Below are 24,294 nucleotides of genomic sequence, written 5' to 3'. Positions count from 1 at the left end.
CAACACTATGCTGCCCACTCCTTCCAATGTGCATGTGCTTGTGCACTCTTGTGCTCGTGTGCATGTGCGAGCGTCTTCTTATTCTTCATGCTAGAACTGCTCCTACTGGATTCAAATGAGTCTTTTCACATCTGCCTTCTTGACTGGGCTACAGAGTCCATGAGACCAGAACAAGATCCTTGTCTGATTTGTGTTCCCAATGTTAGCCATTTCCCAAGAAAAAAAGAAAACCCTTCTTTTTGTGTCATTTGTTCTGATGTGAAGTAAGGATATATTCACAGTTTACTGCCTTAACTTTCAACCTTTTTCTTCTTTCTTTGACTACATAGGTAGTGGCTGGAGCTTCTATTTCCATTAGTGTCTGGTTTCCATGTGTATCCTGTTCCTCTTATCTGGAACATCAAGTCCTGCCACCCTATCTTCTAACTTTGGAAGGAACTCCTCCCTTGCAGCGAGCCAGTCTTAACCGTTAACAGGACAGCCTGAGGCTGGAGCAGCTTTAGAACCAAAGCGCGGTCATTAAGAGCTCACGGGTGCATTTCCATGGTCATCCATTTAACCCATGGTCCCTGAAGGGGAGCACTGGGGTGACCATCTGAGACACAAGGACGAAGACTCAGTTCCTGCTCTCAGTGGGTGTCACAGCCTTGCTAAGGAGGCCACTCTAGAAAGGAATCATTGTAAGACAATGGCTGAGCTAGCCTGAAGGTTACAGAGGTGTTGTTCTCACACAGGATGGGGGAGAAAACTGCCAAGGGGGCAGAGAGTTAGCCCAGAAGAGCCAGAGGGAATGAAGCAGGCAGATAAAGCGCATTCCCATAGCTACAGTGAGCTGACCTGGGAAGGAAGTGGTATGCTTAAAGAACAGAGTCAAGGGATGGTGGGGTAGATGATACAGTAAGGGGATCTACAGTAGTTGATGAGTCAGACGCGCAAGGACTTGCGATCAATCACGTGGGTTGCAGGGACTGTATTGGGGTTACATGCTCACCCGTGCTCTGCGACCCAGATCTTCACCTCCCTGGGAAGGCTATTTGGAAAACACTTGATTCTGAGCCTGTCTAGGAGACAGCTGCTTCGCATGGCATTCACATTCCTCATAGGGCTGCCTGCTGCACTGCCATTTGTCACTGCCTAGCACTCCTGGACCACTGAGCTACTCAGCAGGACACTGGCATCTAAGCATCAAAACCAACGGAGCGGTGAGAGCGAGCCTACCCACATCTTATTGCTCTGGTACACTGCTACATAGGCCATAAGGACAAGTCCAGCTGTGGACGACTTGAGACGATGGAAAAGGCTCAGTCTATAGAGAGAGAGCTGTACCTAGATAAATAGGGGTTCAAATCCCCACGGCTACGGTTCTTTTGTTTTCTTTACCCTTCCTTTCTGGATTTTTGAGAAACTCTTATTCTCTATCCCTGTCTGGCTTGTTACTTAGCCTGCTGCCAGTGCTGGCCGAGAACTCATAGCAATCTTCCTACCTCATTCTCCCTCGGGAGTGCTGAATTTACAGGACCGTACCACATGCCTGGCTGATACTGGTTAAAAGATTTGCACCCTCCTACCCATGCAATGGTCTGATATGTCCCTGTGGCGTTTTGGGTTCTGTAACAGTCTCAAGCTTTAGGAGAACGTCAGAACCGAGGCTACTGCAGTCTGCAAACCCCGCCTTTGAACCACGAGTATGGGTGGAAGTAAACACAGCCTGGCTTGGCAACGAGACTGTGTATGAAGTCACTACTGTGGTAACCACAAAAACAGTTTTCTAGAAACAATGGACGCAGAGTGCTCCCTGCCAAGATAAGTTAAAGGGCAAATGTGTTTCCCAGCCCCCGCCCCGCTAGCCCCTGTCTGGCCTTTCGGCTCAGAACTTTCTCGGGACTCACTAGTTTCTCATGCTGCAGTACACGCCTGTTGCAAAAGCAATGGTTCTTCCTCTGTAGCAGCGCTTCACAGGGAAGGTCGAAGCCAAAAAATTAGTTTACGGCACAAAGGTGTGGGTCTTGAACGACAGATTCCCAAGTCTAAACTTTAATACATAGAATTAAAAGCTTTCATACAAAACCTGCAGATGTAGCTGAGTCTTGCCGTTTGCAGTAATGTTCTGTGAGATTCTGAATCAGCAAATACTGAGTCCTCTCTGTTGTGTGAGGCCGCTGTTTGCATCTGACCACAGTTTCCACCGAGCTTGGAGTGATGCATCACCCTGTGCTTCTGCTCAAAGATACCTTGTCTTGTGTACACTGTAGATTCATGAACATTGAATCCATTACTCACGTATTCTCACCATAAGGCACATCTCAGCCTTCCTGTATGGAAACACGGTGCTGGGTCAATCACAGTTTGTTCATTATGGCTCTGTGATTCTAATTCTGGGAATCCACACAAAGAAATTAACCTGTAATGTGGAAAAAGTATACCAATGGGCTTGCTTCAGCAGTGTTTATAGTAGAAGGATATTTGGAAATAGCGTATGTACTTAACAAAGGGTTATGGTTAAGGAAGTGATTTATTTGTTACATCCATGAATACACATATATCAGCAACTCATGGTACAGCCATTTAGCATGATTAATAAGAATTCTATACAGTTACATAAGAAATCCGTCAGACTCACAGAGTGGAAAAAGGAGAATAATAGTGTTAGTAGGAATCTATGCAAATGTAAAACTAATGTGAAAAAACCAAAATGCTCAATGAGATTGTGTATTATGTCAAGACAGTGGATATTCCCCAGTTTTAAACAAGGCTGTTAAAGTTGAATTTGATAACACAATTACGATTTAGTTAAAAGTGTTTATAAATCTGAGGTGGTAACTGGTAGCTAGCAGAAGGGAAAAAAAAGCAGAGTAACCTAGTACAGCCCTTCTCTTTGCTTTAAAAGCTTTTCCCCCAGTGTTGATGGTCCTCGTTCGCTAAGCACTCGCTCTTCATGGAGCTGTGATCCATTCTCTTACAGAACTCTGAATACCTAACTTCCGAGCGCCGTCTCTCTGTTCTCAGGTGGGCACATGGCTGTGTAGTTGACCACAGTTGGGGCTTAGACACAGCAGGAACACAGAGACTTTCTTTTTGTGTCCAGTGTCCGGATTTTCAAAGCATTTGACCAAATGTTGTTCAGCGTTTTTCCTATGGACCAGAGGTATACTTCTCTTTCATGGAAACTGATCACACAAACTGTGCCATGATTTCATTCCCACATACTCAGTACTCCCCCACACAATCAGTAAAAAGTGTCCTTCCACTTAAAACACACGCATTCCTATTTTTAAAAAGAGCACACATTCATGATAAATGTATTCCTAATCGTGCTAGCTCTGATCACTCAAAGGTCACTTGAAGTGAGCTCTATGGGTCTTTTTATTTGAAGAGAAGATGAAGGAAGGAAGGAAGGAAAGAAGGAAGCTTACCAATCTTGCTTTCTTCAAAAGGGAGACAAAGAGAAGAGAGAGAGAGAGAGAGAGAGAGAGAGAGAGAGAGAGAGAGAGAGAGAGAAGAAAGGAAGGAAGGAAACGGAGGAGGGAGGGAGGAGGAAGGAAGGAAGGAAGGAAGGAAGGAAGGAAAAGGAAAGAAAGAAAGAAAGGAAAACAACCCTACCTGTCAGGCAAGATGAGAGACTAGAGTTGGCACAGCTTAGCCACACTGGAAATACAAATACATATTTAAGGCTTGACCTGACGTTAGCCAGCCCTGCTTCCGTCTGCCTACAGCTGATGTTAGGTCAAGAGGCTGCCACATCCGGTTGCTGAAGGACAGTAATCCTGCTTCCTGAGCGGGACTCCATGTTGTGTTTGGGTTTTTGTTTTTTCCCCTAGCCTCTACATGTGCCTGTTCACTCCAGGGATGACACAGATTTGTTTCCAGATTGCTTTCCATCTGGTCGATGTATAATCATAAACAAGCTGCATTACAAGCATTTTTTTACAAAAAGGCATCAACTCTCGTTTTCTATTCTGTTTTCTGTAGGTGAGCCTTTGAATGAAGTTACTTCGAGACGATTTCTGAATGAGATTGCCATTGGTGTGGATTTCCTGTATCTATAGCTGTATCTTCACATCTGTGGATATGTCAGTACGTCATGGGTCTGCATGTATGTACCGTGCATGCATCTCTAGCTTTTCTCCTTGCTTGGCTCTTCTGAGACCTGTGGTTATCTCCATACTTCTTAGTTTTGTCGAGAGAGGGTTTCACTGCATCGCTCTGGCCATCCTGAATCTCTATGTCTAGACCAGGCTGGCCTTGAACTCAGAGGTCTGTCTGCTCCTGCTTCCTGAGTGCTGGGATTGCAGGCCTGTGCCATCATGTCCAGCCCAGACATTCTTTTATGTTATCTGGGTTTTAGAGCTTGGACCGTAACAATTGGAATGTGGAAAGAGGATGATGTCATAGGAAGCTGGGGTTTGTTTTGAGGACAATCAGGAAGGAAACAGTTGCGTAAATGTGTCCCGGAAAACCTGACGAGCACGTGTCATTGAACTTGTGTGGGTGAACGAACCAGGGTGTTGGTCTTACGGAAGCCGAGAAGGGAAGTTCGGAAGTTCCCTTCCCAATTTCTCTGCCCTCAAAGTGGTGAGCTGACAGGAGAAGGTGGGTGCAGAGACTTGGGAAATGAACCAGCCACCCAAAATGCCTCTTTTTTTGTGACTGGCCATTGGTCCCTAATCAATTCTTTAAGGCTAGTTCTGTCTTTATTAAAGTATTTGTGAAATAAACGAAGGGGAATGGGCAGAGAAGCTGGAGGGGAGCATCAGTCTACAGCCTTCTTTAGGTAGTTCTCATTGTTCTAGAGGCTAGGGACTCCTGTGCGTCAAAGTGAGGCAACGTACACAAACATGTCTGCCCATGTACTGATAGGATGCTGTCTGCTCTCCGAACCCCCAACTACTCATTAGGCGTCCCAGGACTAGCTGCTCCCAGAATCTCAGACATGTCTGCTGCCTGGGACCTTCAGCACACCAAGCCTCCTGTATATAGTCGAACCAGGGGGAAAGCTCTGTAAGCGGCCGTCTAAAGCTAGAGAGGCCATTGCGGGTGCTGCCTTAGTTACTAAGATACTATGGGGGGAGGAGCAGGTGGAAAGGACAAAGGAGTTGAAGGAGGAAGGAAAAAAAAAAAAAAAAAAAGACTTTTCCTATTCCCTTACAGAATACCCCGAGGGAATACATGACCACCCTCGGGCTTGTTTTGACCTCAGATGCTATTTTTGTAGTAACTATCATTAGAAAATACTTATTTTTAAAAGGTTGCTTCTGAATAGCAACAAGCTGTTCTTTCGGTTTTGGCCCCAAGACCCATGCTCCTTTTTCGTGCTTCAGAACCTGGCTCCACAGTATTCTAATGGTGAGCGTATTCGTACTCGCGAGAATGCTCGCGAGGCTCTGAGGCAGAGGGCAGCAAGCATGGACCTGAGTCTGGGCTTCGTCTCTTCACCGCACAAGAGCTCCTGTGATAGTTTGTGCCCACTCCACCTCCCTTACCTCACAGTGGCTCAGCTTTTCTGATCTCTCCCCCGAGCTTTTTGATGCTGGAATTGCTCCCCGGTTTCACCAAAGCTGTTTGCAGTCAGTGCCCCCTAATAGCGCTGCCTCTCTGGACCTCTTTGCCTGGTAGCCCCGGAAGATCAGTCATCTCATGGCAAGCACTGGTATTTCTTTTGTTCGTTGCTGTTTCCACAGCATCTGGATGAAAGCCTGGCATGGGACAGATACTCCGTAGGTCTGGAAGCTTCTTTCCAAGGCTCACTAACAGGTCCACTCCGGGACAGAGAGACTTGACTTTTGGGCTGCCTTATTGCATGGAAGGAGGTGCCTATGTTTTTTTGACTGGATCCTAACATCTTTCTCCCCACACAGTCAGCTTTGCAGCTCCCTATTGGGAACCAGAATTCCCCTGCATGTACTCTCTTAGCGTTGGTTCTGGCCTCATTGTCCAGCCTGCAATCTTGTCTCCTCCTCAAACTTAAGAACAGGCATCCAGGATCTGTGAGAATGCTCGGTGGGTAAGGGTACTTATCACTTGCCACCAGGCCTGGTGACCTGAGTTGGGTCCCTGGGAACTAGATAATAATTCAGTTATCCTCAGACCTCCCATCCTGTGGCATGCAGGTGCCACTCCCTCAAAGTAAATAATAAAACAATGTTTAAATATTAACGAAAAACTTGCCTTTTGAATACAAATCTCACCTTGCCACTACCCTTCCACAGTTCCCTGAAGAAGAAAAGGCACACCTCTCAGGGTAGCTCTTAGTTCTGTGATTTCTGAGGATTTGTGGTGAGCCAGTCACAACAAATGGTAAAATGCGCAGTGGGGTTTTGAACAGATCATATAATTCTTTTATATGCAAATTAGATATTGAAAGGGAAAGTATTTAGATTTCTGGTGTTTCATAAAACATCCTCAGAAAATTAATTTTCCTGGGTTTTTTTTTTTGCTGTTTTTTTTTGTTTGTTTGATTAGTTTAGTATTTTTCTTGCTTTCAAGAAACGTAGCTATTGCAAAATTTGAAATATGTACGTGGCTCACTGTCTCTCTGGGGCAGCTCTGATCTGCACTATTTTCACGGTATAGAGGAGTCGCACTGATGCAGTGGTTTTCAACCTGAGCCAGGACTCCCTTGTGGGTCACATATTAGGAATCCTGCATATCTGATATGTATACTAAGATTCATAACAGTAGCTAAATAATAGTTATGAAGTAACAATGAAATAATTTTATGTTAGGGGTTACAACAACATGAGGAACTATAAAAAAGAGTTGTAGAATTAGGAAGGTTGAGAAATCCTACTCTAACGCATTCCACGGTTATACCTACCAGACTCTGTGTTTTATTTTGGATGCTGTAAAGCAGCAAAGTCGTGTGCACACCCCCACACAGACAGACACACACACACACACACACACAGACACACACACAGACATACACACACAGACACACACACAGACACAGACACACACACAGACACACACACAGACACACAGACACACAGACACACACACACACACACACACAGACACACACACAGACACACAAACAGACACACAGACACAGACACACACACACAGACACACACACACAGACACACACACACACACACAGAGACACACACACACACACACACACATACAGACACACATCCCCCCACACACACACACACACACACACACAACACACACACACACACACACACACACACACACACACACACACAGGGACACACACACACACAGACACATACACACACAGACACACAGACACACACAGACACACACACACACACACACACAGACACACACACACACACAGACACACACAGACACACAGACACACACACAAACACACACACACAGACATACATACACACAGACACAGACATACACACACACAGACACACACACAGACACACACACACACACACACAGAGACACACACACACAGACACAGACACACACACACACAAACACACACAGAAAGACACACACACAGCCACACCCAGACAGACATAGAAAGACACGAACACACCAAGACACACCCACACACACACAGAGACACACACAGACACACACAGACATAGACACACACAGACACACACAGATACACACACACACACACACAGACACACATGGTTGCTAGCTATATTAGGGTAATCAGACACACACACAGACACACACAGACACACACAGACACACACACACAGAGACACATACACAGACACACACAGACACACACACAGAGTGGTTCTGTTCCCTGAGCTAATTCCAAAGGTCTGTAAATACCAAACCCCAACCACTAGGAGTCAGGCTTTTCCCCAACAGGAAGTAGAAAGGAATACAGAGAAAAGTCCAGGACATCCCCAAGCCCTCCCAGGTGCAGGGTTAGAGGGTAAACACATCGGACCTCAGTATAACACTTGCTTCCCAACTAAGGGATTTTTCTGAGTATTCCCTTTGATCGTTCTTGGAGGTTGTCAGTCCTGTTGAATGGGCCCTTCTCCTTAAGGAGGACATAGAAACCAGACATCTGCTTCCTTTCTTTCCTAATAAAGGGGCTTCAGGGTCAAGTGCCTGGTCTACTCAGCCTACGTCACTGCAGTGGCCTCTGCTGCTGGTCCAACAGCCTTGCCAACCTCTGCCGTCACAGCAGTGCTCACTTGAGTGTTCGTAGTGGATGGTGTGAAGATGACAGATGTGGTTTCAGGTCTGTCTCTCTCTTGGTTCTGCTGACGGAGGGCACGAGTGATGCTTGCCTTTGAATTTTGGCTCTGTCTTTCTTTTTCTTTCTTCTTATAAAGCGAGCCCTCCACTCTGCTCTCCTATCTCCCCATCCCCTAACCTCATTGACTTTTAAAAGTTGCCTTTCAGGGGCTCTTCTCAGAGTTTGTTCCTGAAACTAGGACTGCTTTGCACAGAGCACCAATGTTAAAGTTGTCTTTACTAATGTGTGTCTGTGTTCCTGTCCCTCACGGGCTTACGAGCAACTTCCTAGCAGCAACCCATGTTTGCAACACCCATGACTTTAAAGCCTGGATATATGAGTGGGTCGGTGGGTAGTAAATGCCTTTCTAGGATTCCCTATAGTCCTAATACGATACCTTAAACTATTTTAGGATCAATTATATTGTTTGATTGACCGAAAGTTCGGATTCCAAGCTATGCTCATTAGACCAAGCTGCAGACCCAAAATAAGAACCAGATTGTTGAACTTGCTGCCAGTATTTTTATGTTACCAATACCCCCATATTTGAATTAAATCTGGGTCCAGCTTAGAGGTAGACCCAGACAAACAAGCCAGATTGGGAACATGGTCAACTGCCAGAGCTCCAGCAGGGCAAACAACCTATCAGCCAAGAGTCTCCTCCTCACAGATGACAATTAAACATTTATTCATTAAAACTAAATCCATTATTAGTAGCTTGCATTTACTATTGGTATACCAATAAAACATAATGCATTGAGACCTAGGGATTCCTTATCACTGTAAATCTGGTGGGATTTTTTTTGGGGGGGGAGGGGCTGGTTTGTTTTCACTGAGTGATAAAGTTCCCTGAAAGCATTTATTCATTTGAAAACGAACCCCCTGCTACTCTGCTGGGCAATGCTAAGAACCAGATGAAGTATGTCCTGAGTTTGTAAACCAGAAATCATCGTAAAATTGCAGGTTCTATAATTATAATTCACACTGCTTCTTAGTGCCTCCTGTGATCTAGAAGGAATCTGTGGAACAGATTATATAACTGGACGGAAACATTGGCAAATTCAATTAGGTTTTATCTTCCTTGGTATTTGTTCACGTAATTGTTAGCCTGTATCCACCTCAGAAAACGATCTTTACCCAGGGAACCTTCAGAACACGTGAGTAGGAAACAACCTCTCCCTCCATGCAAGTTCAAATATTTCTTTTGTTATTTTGCTGGTCTTGACCTGGTCCCTTGAATAAGCCTGGGATTTTTGTGGTTAATTTTTTTCCTTCGGACAGGATCTCACTACGTAGCCAGTCAAACTAACCTCAAACCTGTCCTTCCTGGGAGCCTCCCCTTCGCCTTCTGGAGTGTTGAGATTCTAGGCACGATACTATGCCTAGTTTCTTTATGAATAGAATATTGACCTGCAGAGAAGTTGAACCTATATATGCCTACATATGTGTGTATGCATATGGGAGGTAGAGATTGACGTTCAGGATCTTCCTTAATTAATACCCCCCACCTCTATTTTTTTGAGAAGGCTCTCTCTCATTGAATCTGAAGTTTGTCAGCTAGACTGAATGGCCAGTGAGCTCCAAGCATCCTCTTCCCCCTCGCATCCCCTCAGTGCCAGAGTTATAATAGTGCACTGCTGAGCCTGGCATTTTACATGGGTGTTGGAGATCCAAACTCAGGTCCTCATGCTTGCATAGTGGTACTTTGCTCAGTAAACCCTCTCCCCAGGCCTGTGATAGGAAATCCTTCTCCTGTTACCATCTAGTGTGTACTTGGGCATAGACCTATCCGTGCGTGTATATGTGTTGGGCTGATCACCACGTCACTGGGAGCTGCGCTTCTGCATTTCCAAGTCAACACTATCTCCTCTCATGCCTGTTGTATTTATTTCTAGAGTATACCTTGAAGTAGTGTCTTAGTGTTGTGGTAGTTATTAAATAAAGGTTTCTTTTAACCTGAGCTAGTGCCGACACCGTTGGGCCACATGGCATCTGCAGGCTATTTTTATCTTAGTGGCAGCGGGTTCTAGTGTGGTATTATGCCACATTACCTCTAGCTATCCTCTAGCCGGGACAGTCTCTCTGCCTCCATTGCTAGCCGCCCTCTCCTGCTAGCCAGGAACTCTGGTCCCAGTGACCTGGTAAAATCAGGACTCTACAAGTCCCAACAGTGGCTAATCCCCCACAGCCCTGTGACCCTGTGACCCAGCGGTGGCTGACTGTCTTGCAGCTCTCTGTGTTTACATCCCCAGCATCTGCCCCTAATGCTTAGCTATAAACTCTCAGCAAGGAGTCTTATAAATCAAGACTCAATAAGCTGTAATTTAGCAATCAGATTTATATGTTAAATTCTCAATCCACAATGTGTCCACACATACACAACCAATTGGGAAAGATATAAACCGCCCACCTAGACAAGATAAATTGACCTATAGAAATCCATCCCTTAAGAAATATTCACAACTACTTATGGCCATTTAAGACCACATGGATCTGGGTCGTCCTTCTTTGCCTCCATCTCAGTTCTTCTCCTTTTTTTTTTTCCCTCTTTTTCCCACCTTACGAAAACTTGTCCCTGCCTTACTTTTACTGTCCAATCATGGGCCTTGACCTAACTTGGGTCAGCCTTCACCTGCATATAGACATCAACCTACATCTTAGTTAGGGTTTTATTGCTGTGAAGAGACACTGTGACCAAAGCAACTCTTATAAAGGAAACATTTAATTGGGGTTAGCTTACAGTTTCAGAGGTTTAGTTCACTATCACCATGGCAGGAAGCATGGCAGCATCCAGGCACTCATGGTGCTGGGCTGAGAGTTCTACATCTTGATCCACGAGCAGCAAAAGACAACTGAATACCCCACTGGGCACAGCTTGAGCATAGAAGTCCTTAAAACCCTCTCCCCGCAAGAGATACACTTTCTTTAACAAGGCCACACTCACTCCATCAAAGCCATACTTTCTAGTAATGTCACTACCTATGGGCCAAGCATTCAACATATGAGTCCATGGGGGCCATTCCTATTCAAACCATCACAAGTAGAATGAATAATGGCCCCAAAGGATACAAATATCTACTTTTTAGACTTTATTGTCTTACATAGAAAAGACTCTTTGCAGATGTGATTGAAGATTTGTGTATAGCATATGAGTATGTGTGCACATGTGTGTATACATGGTGTGTGTGTACATCTGGAGGCCAGAGGTCAACGTTTGGGTGTCCTCCTCTATTTCTTTCCACCTTAATTTGTGAGACAAGAGTTGCTACTTGAATTTGGAACTAGATTGATTAGCTGATCAGCAAACTCCCAGTTCTAGGGTAATAGATTTGAACAAATATGCATGACTGTTTACATAGGTGCTGGGATCTAAACCCACATCCTCATGCTTTCCAGGTACACTGGCTGGTTTTGTGTGTCAACTCGAGAGAGGAAGGAGCCTCAGTTGAGAAAGGTACCTCCATGTGCAAGGCATTTTCTCTATCAGTAACCAATGGGGGAGGACGCAGCCCATTGTGGGTGGGGCCATCCCCAGACTGGGTTCTGTAAGAAAGCAGGCTGAGCAAGCCATGAGAAGCAATCCAATAAGCAGCACCTTCCGTGGCTTCTGCTTCAGCTCCTGCCTGCAGATTCTAGCCCTGCTTGAGTAGTGTCCTGACTTCCTCCAAGGATGAACTATAACCTGGGAGTGTAAGCCACTGAATTAGCCCTTTCCTCCCCAACTTGCTTTTTGGTCATGGTGTTTCGTTGCAGCAGTAGAAGAAACCCTGACTAAGACGCCAGATGTAGTTGGAATTCTAGAAGAATTATTGTATCTAGGGTAAACATTAGAAGGAAATAATTGTTTTCATTACACCAGAATGAACAGTTTTCTGGAAGTACTCTGATCGTGAAGAAATAATTATAGAAAGCATTGGTTGTTTTCTGTTATCCTAAGAGTTGTTTGTCTGAAGGGGCTTTACAGATTTTGCCTGACTTAGGTCTCAGCACTGTCCTGGCACACCTGGAACGTCTTGCATTTCTTGGGTACTGCAAACAGTGCACACTAAGGACTAAATTGTAGGAATTTAGTCATGAAGTTCAGTTCATCCAGGCTGGACTTTCCTTTTGCCATAGAGCCTGATTACGTTCTGGAGTGACCCTCTTTCTTTGATAGTCCCATGTTATTCAGAATACATGCACTAGTTAGGCATGTTATTGACCAAGTCTTCTTCCAGCCTGTGGTTATGAATTTTGAGATGGGGAACTCTGTTGTGGCAATTATTATTCTGGGTGATGTTGTTACACCCCCTTGTTATTAGGGGTTTCTACCCCACTTTACATCATTTAGTTCCCCAATAAAAGACACAGAAACCTTTAGATTTATAATAAGCTTAAAAGTACTAGAGTTGGGCCAATATCAACCCTCTCTGCTATTTTGTCTACTTCCCTTTGGTAATTCCTGAGACATCACTCAGGGACATAATGTTTTACCTGGGCCGATCCTACTCCATCAGGCCAGCCCGCATAGCCACATACTCACGATCCATGATATCCCATGAAGACTTCTTCCTTCTTTTCCTCCTCTCTCCTTCTCCCTTCATGTTCCCTCCCCCAGACCACAAGCCTGGGAATGTTTGCTCCACCCCTCTCTTTTGCCCAGCCCAGGCTGTAGGCATCTTTATTAACCAATTGGGAATAACTTGGGGAGCAAGGTTTGCACAACAAAAGCTAGTTTGAGATTCATGCTTCTGGGGCAACAGGTCTTGGGATACAGTATTTAGCATTTGAATACATAGTAGCACCAGACCAACCCCAACAGAACTCGTACATTATGCAAGAAGGCGATAAATTCAACCATGGGCATCCTTAGGGAAGATTGGCCAAGGTAGACTTAACACGAAGGCAGGAGATATCCATGTTGCGTGTATTTTAAAAATACACACTTTCCCTTGCCTGGTCTTGCCCAGTACCACGGCCCCTCATGACTGAGCTCCAAGATTACGCTGCCACTGGCTCCACTTCCATCCCACCGGTTCCTCCTGAGAATGCCTGGAACTCGAGTTCCGCAGGCCATCCACCCCTATGGCTGGTCTGCAGACCGCCAACGGCTACCCCAGTCTCACTCAACTCCCACGCTAGGTCTCCTTTTGTTGCTTGCCGGGTGCTGCAATGGCTGCCCTGGTTTCATCCAGCTCCCTTTAGCCCCATGAAAGGACAACACTAAAGATTTTATATTTTAAAACTGACCAGATGACTCAAAGGTTGGGAGAAGAATATCCTGCCCCATCTTCCTTTGAAGTCCACGAACCATCGGTGCCCAGAGAAACCTACAGCTTCTCCTCTGCCTGTCGCCTAGTCCGAATTCTTTCCCCTCTCTTCCTGTCCTGCCCAGAAATCCTGCCTTCTCTTTCACCCAAATGATTAGTTTCTGACTGTCTTTATTTAGCCAATCAACAATTAGGGAAACAATTAGAGACACTCCCCCTACAGCCCCACGCTGAGAAATGCTGACAGCCACCTTCAAAGAAGGAAGAAAGGATTCTCAACCAGAACCTTCAGAAGGAATGTGGCCCTGCACGTTTTTCATTCAGCCCAAGGAGATGTCTTGAAGAAGTTTTACCATTGTAAGAGAATACATTTCTGATGTTTTAAGCTGTGCAGCTTGTAGCAATGTGTTATAGTAACATCAGGAAAGTTTTCATGGGATTGAGGGAGAAGGGCAGTTAGGTATATCCCTAGCTTTTCTCCACACACTTAACACAAGCATCTTTTGGAGCCCCAGTCCAATGACTGGAATGCTGGCAGACACAGAAAGATGAATGGAGTAAGAAACCTCACTTCACCTCTGCAAGGACCTGTCGTCTGGTTGAGGAGCTAAAACAGATACCAAGTGTCTGAAACACAACCAAAGACAAAGGCTAAATTGTTGGGCATTGCTTAGGTGACCTGACCCCATAGAGAAAATGCAAGGCCAGGATAAACGCGGAGGGGCAGGGGCAAAGTCTGGAAACCCTTCTGGTGTGGCAAGCCCTTAGCGGGAGGGAGAGGGAATAAAACCCCTTAGTTAAGAAGCTCCTTTGCTAAGGAAAGTGAGGCCTGGGATATGAGCTCCTTGTTCAAGAATGGAGGAAGCGCCAACTCCAAGGAGGGAAATGTTGGTTTCCTTGTCCTTGGAAGCTGCTTTAGTGAGAGGGAATACGTATCCTCTAGCTTGCTTACTGGTCTGATTTCTTCGTATCCTCTAGTTTGCTTACTAACAGATATTGTGGAGTATGAATTTTTCGAATAGGTTTTTTTTTCTCTCTGAGACAGGGCTAGGACAGCTGTGATGCTGCTCGAGTAAAGAGAGAAATGCCGGGAAGATGTCAGTCTTCCAATAGTTTCAATTGGATGTGGCTGAGAGATCCCTAGATCTCAGCAGTTTGTGGCTTAGAAACAAGAACATCCTTCCTCCAGTACTCACAATACCTGAAAACCCTTTTCCTAGTTGGATTCTGATTGTCCCAAAGGAAGGGAGGTATCGGTGGAGCCCCAGAATTTTGGAGCTCTCGGAATCCTCCAGACCAATGAGCCTCTGGCCCCATGAGAGCAGGCCGTAGCGGGGATGCGCCGACCCCACCTCCAGCATGGACAATAACAGATACTATAGCTAAAAGGCTATTCGCGAGTCATATCACGTGTCAGAACAAGGGCTATTAAGGGACGGCTCCCACATGGAGGGGCAGGGTTACCCACATACGCATTTGGAATCGAGGCACACGGCTAGCTTTAAAAGACAACAGGAATCTTCAACACCGTCACATTCCATCCCAGGTCTTCTAGTGCCCTTGTTTAACTTGGCGGGGGCGCGCTCGCCGAGTGCTCAGCTAGTTAGCTTTTGTTGGAACAGAGAGCATTGAGCAGCTCCAATGACAAGTCATCAGCTCAATGATTAGTTTACGTTCTCTCCAACACAGCACACTCATTTCCCTTTCATAGTCACAGCAAATAGTGGCTCTAACGATTGCTTCCAAAGGAAGGAAATGCATTGTAGGAAGCTTCCATGAGCTTTTTCCAGCTCTCAGATATTCCATTCCTGCTACGGACCACTGTGTATTTGCTACATCCCAAATAAAATTTCATGTGCATTTATTCATTTAACAGGTTGTCTTTTGCTGGGAAAGGGGTGGATTGAACCAGGGCCTGGCATATGCCAAGTAATTGCTCTCTCACTGAACTGTACTCCCAGTCTTTCATGATGCTGTCTCACTGTGTATCCCAGGTTGACCCAAATGTATGGTTCTCCTGCCCTAACCCCCTGGGTTAGAATTACTGCAGATGTCATTGTATGCAACCATTCAAGAAATATTTTGCAATGCCTACTGTTTGCCAAGGACTATACTCAGTACTAAAGATGGGGCAGTGGGCAAATAAAGTATCACTTTCTCTTGTGAGTTGCAAACCCCTTGTGTTTGCTGTCTGTATTCTGAAGAGAAGCCATACATGGGCAACTAGCACCATGACAGCTGACAAGATTTGCTAAAAATGATTTGGAAACAAAGGGAGAGGAAAACGAGTTTCAGAGAGAGGAGAGTTTCAGAAAGTGGGAAAACAAAACTTTCTGAAAAAGAGTGTACTTAAGCAAATCTCAATGCCAGGGAGGGTTCTCTCAGAGACTGGTAACTTGCCTTCAGTACCAGGGATCTTTTTACCGCATTTGTAGATGGAGCCTTCCCTGTTTTCTGCCGACAGCCGTTGGGATATGATAGTTTGCAGACAAAGCTGGTTGATGTCTAGATTAGCAGGGTGAAGACTGGCTGCACAGGCTTGAAGTAGGAAATTACTTAGAAAGTTCTAAGAGTAGCATGGAGTCCAGAGTGGTTGGTCTGGAGCAGCACACAAGGTCAGTAGAGCATGGAGACCTTAGAGTCTTTCTTAGAGCATTGGGCTTTATCCCCATAAAATATGAAAGAACCATCCGCCTGGGCAAAGGAGTTGTTCTGTGATTTCTCTGGGCAAAAAGAAAAGGCTGCTGTGATGGAAACCAAACAAAGAGGCAGAAGTGGTAAAACAAAACCAATAGTTTGGAACCTGGCAAAGTAGTCCAGACAAGATATTCTGGCTATTTCGATAAAGGTAGGGATAATGGGGTATCTTTCCAAAGTATATTTTTAAAGTAGAAATGCTCAGCCGGCTTAATATTTTAGAAAGCAAAAGATAAGAGTACAAAAAGAAAAGGGATTGACCCAATTCATTCTACAAAGTCACATTTATGCTTATACCTAAATGACACAAAGACTGAACAAAGAAAGAGAACTTCAGACTAATCTTCCTTCTGAATATTGATGCCAAAATACTCAATAAAATTCTTGCAAACCGAATCCAAGAACACATCAAAACAATCATCCATCATGATCAAGTAGGCTTCATCCCAAGGATGCAGGGATGGTTTAATATATGGAAAACCATCAACGTAATCCACTATATAAACAAACTCAAAGATAAAAACCACATGATCATTTCATTAGATGCTGAGAAAGCATTTGACAAAATTCAACACCTTTTCTTGGTAAAAGTCTTAGAAAGATCAGGAATTCAAGGCGATACCTAAATGTAGTAAAAGCAATATGCAGCAAGCCAGTAGCCAATATCAAACTAAATGGAGAGAAACTCGAAGCAATCCCACTAAAATCAAGGACTAGACAAAGCTGTCCACTCTCTCCCTACCTAGTCAACATCCTAGCCAGAGCAATCAGACAGCAAAAAAAAAGAGGTCAAAGGGATACAAATTAGAAAAGAAGTCAAATATCACTATTTGCAGATGATACGATAATATATATATATATATATATATATATATATATATGACCCCAAAAATTCCACCAGAGAATTCCTACAGTTGATAAACAACTTCATCAAAGTTGTTGGATATAAAATTAACTCAAATCATTAGCCTTCCTCTACTCAAAAAATAAACAGACTGAGAAAGAAATTAGGGAAATGACACCCTTCACAATAGTCTCGAATAACATAAAATACCACGGTGTTACTCTAACTAAGCAAGTGAAAGATCTGTATGACAAGTATGACAAGAACTTCAAGTCTCTGAAGAAAGAAATTGAAGAAGATCTCAGAAGATGGAAAGACCTCCCATGCTCATGGATTGACAGGATTAATATAGTAAAAATGGCCATTTGCCAAAAGCAATCTACAGATTCAAGCAATCCCCATCAAAATCCCAAGTCAATTCTTCACAGAATTAGAAAGAACAATTTGCAAAACCATTTGGAATAACAAAAAACCCAGAATAGAGAAAACTATTCTCAAAAATAACTATTGGGGGAATTACCATCCCTAACTTCCAGCTGTATCACAGAGCAATAGTGATAAAAACTGTATGGTATTGGTACAGGGACAGACAGGTAGGTCAATGGAATAGAATTGAAGACCCAGAAATGAACCCACTATGGTCACTTGATCTTTGACAAAGGAGCTAAAACCATCCAATGGATAAAAGACAGCATTTTCAATAAATGGTGCTGGTTCAACTGATACTCAGCAGTTGAATGCAAATCCATTCATTCTTTTTTTTTTCTTCTTTTTTTTCAGAGCTGGGGACTGAACCCAGGGCCTTGCACTTGCTAGGCAAGCGCTCTACCACTGAGCTAAATCCCCAACCCCAAATCCATCCATTCTTATTGTCTTATACAAAGCTCAAGTCCAAGTGGATCAAGGACCTCCATTTAAAACCAGATACACTGAAACTAATAGAAGAGAAAGTGGGTAAGGGCCTTAAATACATGGTCACAGGGGAAATTTTCCGGAACAGAACACCAATGGCTTACGCTCTAAGATCAAAAGTCAACAAATGGGACCTCATAAAATTGCAAAGCTTCTGTAAGGCAAAGGACACTGTCAATAGGACTAAGTGGCAACCAACAGATTGGGAAAAAGCTTTACCAATCTTACATCTGGTAGAGGGCTAATTTCCAATATACACAAAGAACTCAAGAGGTTAGACTCCAGAGAATCAAATAGCCCTATTAAAAAATGGGCTACAGAGCTACACAAAGTATTCTCAGCTGAGGAATATTGAATGGCTGAGAAGTACCTAAAGAAATGTTCAATATCCTTAGTCATCAGGCAAATGCAAATTGAAACAACCCTGAGATTCTACCTCACACCAGTCAGAAGGGCTAAGATCAAAAACTCAGGTGACAGCAAATGCTGGCAAGGATGTGGAGAAAGAGGAACACTCCTCCATTGTTGGTGGGATTGCAAACTGGTTCAACCACTCTGGAAATCAGTCTGGCAGTTCCTCAGAATATTGGACATAGTATTACCTGAGGTCCTAGCTATTCCACTCCTGGGCATATACCCAAAAGATGCTCCAACATATAACAAGGACACATGCTCCACTATGTTCATAGCAGCCTTATTTATAATAGCCAGAAGCTGGGAAGAACCCAGATACCCTTCAACAGAGGAATGGATACAGAAAATGTGGTACATCTATACAATGGAGTACTACTCAGCTATCAAAAACAATGACTTCATGAAATTCATAGGCAAATGGAATGAACTAGAAAATATCATCCTAAGTGAGGTAACCTAATCACAAAAGAACACACATGGTATGCACTTGCTGTTAAGAGGATATTAGCCCAAAATCTCAGGAATACCCAAGATACAATTCAGAGACCACATGAAACTCAAGAAGAAGGATGACCAAAGTGTGGATGCTTCAGTGCTCCTTAGAAGGGGGAACAAAAATATTCACAGGAGGAAATTCAGAGACAAAATGTGAAACAGAGACTGCAGAAAATGTCATCCAGAGATGACCCCACCGGGGATCCATCCCACATACTGTTGTCAAACCCATATAATATTGTGGATGTCAAGAAGTGCATTCTCAGAGGAGCCTGATATAGCTGCCTCCTGAGATGCTCTGCCAGAGCCTGACAAACACAGGGGTGGATGCTCGAAGCCAATCATTGAACTGAGAATAGGATCCCCCACGGGGGAGTTAGAAAAGGACTGAAGTAGCTGAGTGGGGTTGCAAACCTATAAGAACAACAACAATATGAACCATCCAGAGCTCCCAGAGCTCCCAGGGACTAAACCACCATCCCAAGAATACACAGGAATAGACCTATGGCTCCAGGCGCATATGTAGCAGAGGATGGCCTTGTGGGGCATCAATGGGAGGAGAGGCTCTTGGTCCTATGAAGGATTGATGCCCTACTCTAGGGGACTGTCAGGGCAGGGAGGTGAGAGGGAGTGGGTGGGTGGGTGAGGAAGGACCCTCATAGAAGCAGGGGGAGCGTCGATGGGGTAGTGGGTTTTTGGAGGGGAAATCAGGAAAGGGGATAACATTTAAATGCAAATTAAAAATATCCAATAAAAGAAAAAAATTTAAAAAATCGTTAAAAGAGAAAGAGCAATTGCCACAATAACTAGATTCATACATGGAATTTTGAAGACTGGGTATATAAAGAAGGTCTTACATTTTCTTTGTCCTAAGCTACATATGACTCTTATGAGAATACTTAATTTTATCTCGTCTGTTATTAAACAAACTGCAGAATGAATTCAGCCCTGCATCTTCCCTATTTGACCCAGCACTAAAGTCCCGTCTTTATTTTGACCACCACTTTGCCCGTTGGTCATGTGGGACCAGGCTCATTGACAACTGTCGATAATGATCTCCCAGTGATGGGTTTCAATGATCTTCTCTTAAAAGCACCCAGGGAAAGAGAATGAGAAGAGGGACGTGGAATCGATGTTGGAGATCTGAATTGTAATTGGAGACAGGATGGCAGGAGGAAAAATCGGATACCTATGCCTGACCTCAAGAGCGAAAGCAGGGCTGCAAGGAGAAGCAGCGGAGGAAAGGCATGGCAGTGTGGCTGCACACTGGGCGAGGGCGAGCGGAGAGAATGACCTTGTGTGCTGGGCAAAGGCAAACGGAGAGACTGACCTTGAGTCTCCTATATCCTTACATAATGTGTTCATTTTGTGTTCAGTGACTTGCCAGGTGAAATAGACCTCGGCAGGCATTATCAACAGAGCTATCAGAGCTTTAAAGACATGATTATAAATTAAATTTGCTGTCGTTATTATCCAGTCATTCATACAGAAGTGTCCTAGTTGAGATTCTATTGCTGTGATAAAGAACACCTGGAAGGAAAGGTTCCTTTGGTCTGTATCCCCGTGTCACAATGTATCACTAAGGGGAGCTATTGTAGGAGCTCCAGGGAAGAAGCTCCAGTGGAAGCAGGAGTTGCAGCAGAGGCCGTGGAGGACTGCTGCTTACTGCCTTGATAGCCATGGTGTGCTCAGCCTGTTTGCTTAGACAACCAGAATCACTTATGTGGTGCTGGTAATGCCCGCAACGGACTGGGCCCTCTCCCATCCATCATTAACCAAGAAAATTCTCCCCAGACTTGTCTACAGGCCAGTCTTACAAAGGCATTTTCTCAATTGAGGTTCCTTCTTCTCAAATAATTCTAGCTTGTCAAGTTGACAGAGTCTCGCCAGCCCAGAAAGTACAACGGACATTGCTACAGTCCCTGCTCAAGCCCATGCAGATGACTTGCATGGGAAACCCTTCTTTTAATTTGTAGAGGGAAAACAATAAATTAACCATGCAAGTCTCAAGCCATCTAGGGTCACCCAAAGCCAGACTTCAGGGATGTCCGGGAGGTTTTGTTTGCTAAAGGACTGCTTTGTCAATGGGAGTGACTGAAATTAGGGCAGGGATGGTTTTGAAGTCACCTCAGAGGTTGCAAAAATGATGTAACGCTACACTAGACAGGGTAAAGACGGGCAGAGAAGAAATGCGTTTCGAATCAGGTGGGCATTTCTCATGTATGTTTAATCAAGTACTGCATTCTTATTTATTACTTGACATTCAACATGAATGCCAAGATGGTGAGTGTAAGAGATTGGCATTGGCTCAGGACCCTCAAGACCCCAAGAACAAGTTCTCAGCACAGAGGAGATTTGTTTCCCCCAGAGGGAAAGAGGACCGGGATAGAGGAGGACGGAGAAGGGGAAGGAAATAGGGAGAGGAGGAAGGAGTATTTGTCCTGGTGGGGACAAAGAACTGCCTCTAGATAGAGAGAAAACAGACACGGCACATAGGAAAATTCTGGTTTATAAAGGAAAGGGAGGGGGTGAATTAGGATAATTTTAATCAGGTGAGCCAAAGGGGGCTTATGATTGCAGAACTTCAACCTTGGTAGTCAGCCTCAGGAGGAGGGAGTGACCTTGGTGGCTGTCTTCAGGAATTTTTGTTTGTTTGTTTGTTTGTTTGTTTGTTTGTTTTAGCAAGGCAGAGGTAATGGGGGAGAAGGGCAAGGCCGCCAGTGCCAGGTTTGCCATGATTGAGTCCCTTCAACCAGCATCGTGGAAACCTTTACATATAGACTTCTTTGTGTATGTGAGAGAGTGTGTTTGTGTGTGTCATGGTGTGCCTGTGCACACTTGGATTGAGATAGGGCTGCTCTCTTTCCAGGCTGCATGCACCAGACTCGCTGGCCCATGAGCTATCTGAGACTCCTCTCCCTACCTCCCATTTCCTTGTAGGGTACGCGGCATCACAGACACCTGCTTTTCTGCATCTGCCTTTTTATTGTGTGTTCCTGGCCTCCAAACCCAGGATCACACACAAAGCAGGCTAGTGTAGCAAGAGCTTTAGACCCACCGAGCCATCTTTCCAGTCTTGCATACCAATTCTGTCTGACAGACTTCTGCACGTGCAGACAGTATGTGATAATTTTCATTAATTTAGAAATCACAAGTTTTCCTGCTTATGCTCATGTCTGGGTTTTTTGTGTTTTTTTTGTTTATTTGTTTTTGTTTTTGTTTTTGTTTTGTTTTGTTTTTTGAGATGGAGTCTCACTGTGGCTAGCCTGTGCTTGGATTTGAACTTATAGTAATCCTCCTGTTCTGCTTCTGGAGTTCTGGGACCACATATGCACCTTCACCCTAGGATTTATCAATTTTTGCAATCAAGACAACTAAAACCAAAATGTTTCTTTTAAAACCTGAGCATGTCTAATCAAGACTCCATGTATCTAGCATTTTTATAGATCATGTGGGGTGTCGAAATAAGTCAGTTAGATACGTTTCACCTCCATTTTAAAGTACTGGGTAATGGGGCTCAAACCTAAGGAATTCATGGATCCCAGGCAAGAGCTCGATCACTGAATTGACTACATGTTTCCAGTACTTTTTAAAAAATGTGTCTTTACTGTACAGAGTGCATTACCTGTAGAATAATTTCAGTTATAATGATTGCAAAAAATTATATTTTCCCTCACATTTCTAAAACTTTCTTATTCCAAATCATCTTTTAAAATCTTACTTTTTTTTTTTTTTTTTTTTTGTATCCTAATGAAATACGTTAGCATCACACTTGAACACAAGTTTTCTGGAATTCTGAAGGAAATGACCAAATGACCAAAAAGTTGTAAACTATTTTCAATTAAGTACTGTGTTCAGAACTGGTTACGTAGCTGGACAGATAGCTTAGTATGCAGGAGGCCCTGTGTTTGGTCTTCTGCATGCAAATAAAAACATTATCAAAATAAACAAGCTCAATGCTTCTATTAATAAAAAAGTCACCCCCCATACCTACTACCTGTTGGTAAGGCTCTCACTATTCGATAGATGGAGAATTTGTTGTTACAAATACCTCAAAGATGTGGAATCGGTGAAGTTGAATGATATTCCATGCGAAGAGGGGTTAATAAGATCTCATATGTGCTGTTGGTAGGAATGCAAAACGTTGCCATTGCTTTGAAAATTAGCATGATATTTTCTCAAAAAAATTAAAAAAAACTCAAATGGGACCATTAATATCCCTTCTGGGTATAAGCCAAAAGGAAAGCAAACATTAAATAGATATTTGTTCACCTACTGTATTAGGTCAGGACTTTCTAGAATAATAGAACTTATAGAATGAACCTCTCTACATACAGAAAAGTGATTTATTAGAATAACATAGGCTGTGGTCCAGCTAATCCAACAATGGTGATCTCTGAATGGAAGGTCTAAGAATCCAGTAGTTGTTCAATCCACAAGACTGGCTGTCTCAGCTGGTCTTCAGTCTATGAAAGAATCCAGTAATGGCGGTAAAGGAATTCACGTGCTAGTGAAGCGAATGCAGGCAGGTAAAGAGCAACTACGTCCTTCTTTCACGTCTCTATGTAGGCTGTCAGTAGAAGGTATGGTCCAGATTAAAGGCAAGTCTTCCCAATTTAAAATATCTGAATTAAATGTATGTCTTCCCACCTCAAATATCCAGATTAGAAGTAGATCGTCCCACTTCAAATTAGGGAGACAATCTCGCATAAGTATGCCCCATGTTTGGGTTGCAATTAATTCCAGATGTAGTCAAGTTGACCTCAAGAATAGCCATCGCACCTGAACTTGTGTCAGGTCATTAGTTTATATCACAGTATCTAAGAGGCCACCTGAGTGTCTGTTGACAGAGGAACAGACAGATACAGAAACTGGTTTGGACTGGATGGAATGCTATGTATACTCAAAATATAAGGATTTACTACAACATGGATAAACCTTCAAGACAAGAGGGAGGTTTAATAAAATAAAGCAGTCGCCCAAGGGCAGTGTGTTAGTATGTTCACATGACACAGTCGTGTCCATAGTGATAGAAAGTAGGATAATGGGTACCAGGGAATGAAGCAAGAGAAGGAGCCAAGCTAAGAATTCAATAGATTTTGAGTTTCAGTTGTACAAGACAAAAATAGTTCTAAAGATCATTGGTGATTCACAGTGATGTGACAGTATCTTATCCCACTGAACCTTTATACTTAAAGATGGTTAGCCTGGTAAACTCCATGTTATTTGTATCTTATCACAGTTAAAATGAAAAACAAAAAAGAAGCTGTAAATCTTCTAGGTTATTTAAAACCAGCAGCTATTGTTTTCTCTTCAGATCGAAGCGTCTAATTCTATATTTTGCTCGCAGAGTAATTCCTTAATATAATGCTTACACATCCCCTTCTGTCCAAACATGACATCTCTGCTGTCTGCCGCATTCCGCAAATTCCTATTCTAATTAACGTTTTCACTCTAATAAGATGCTCTGTCTTCTTCAGTTGTTGACA

This window comes from Rattus rattus, chromosome 18, assembly GCF_011064425.1.
Source record: "Rattus rattus isolate New Zealand chromosome 18, Rrattus_CSIRO_v1, whole genome shotgun sequence".
Lineage (NCBI taxonomy): Eukaryota > Metazoa > Chordata > Mammalia > Rodentia > Muridae > Rattus > Rattus rattus.
Note: the sequence above shows the minus strand (reverse complement) of the source record.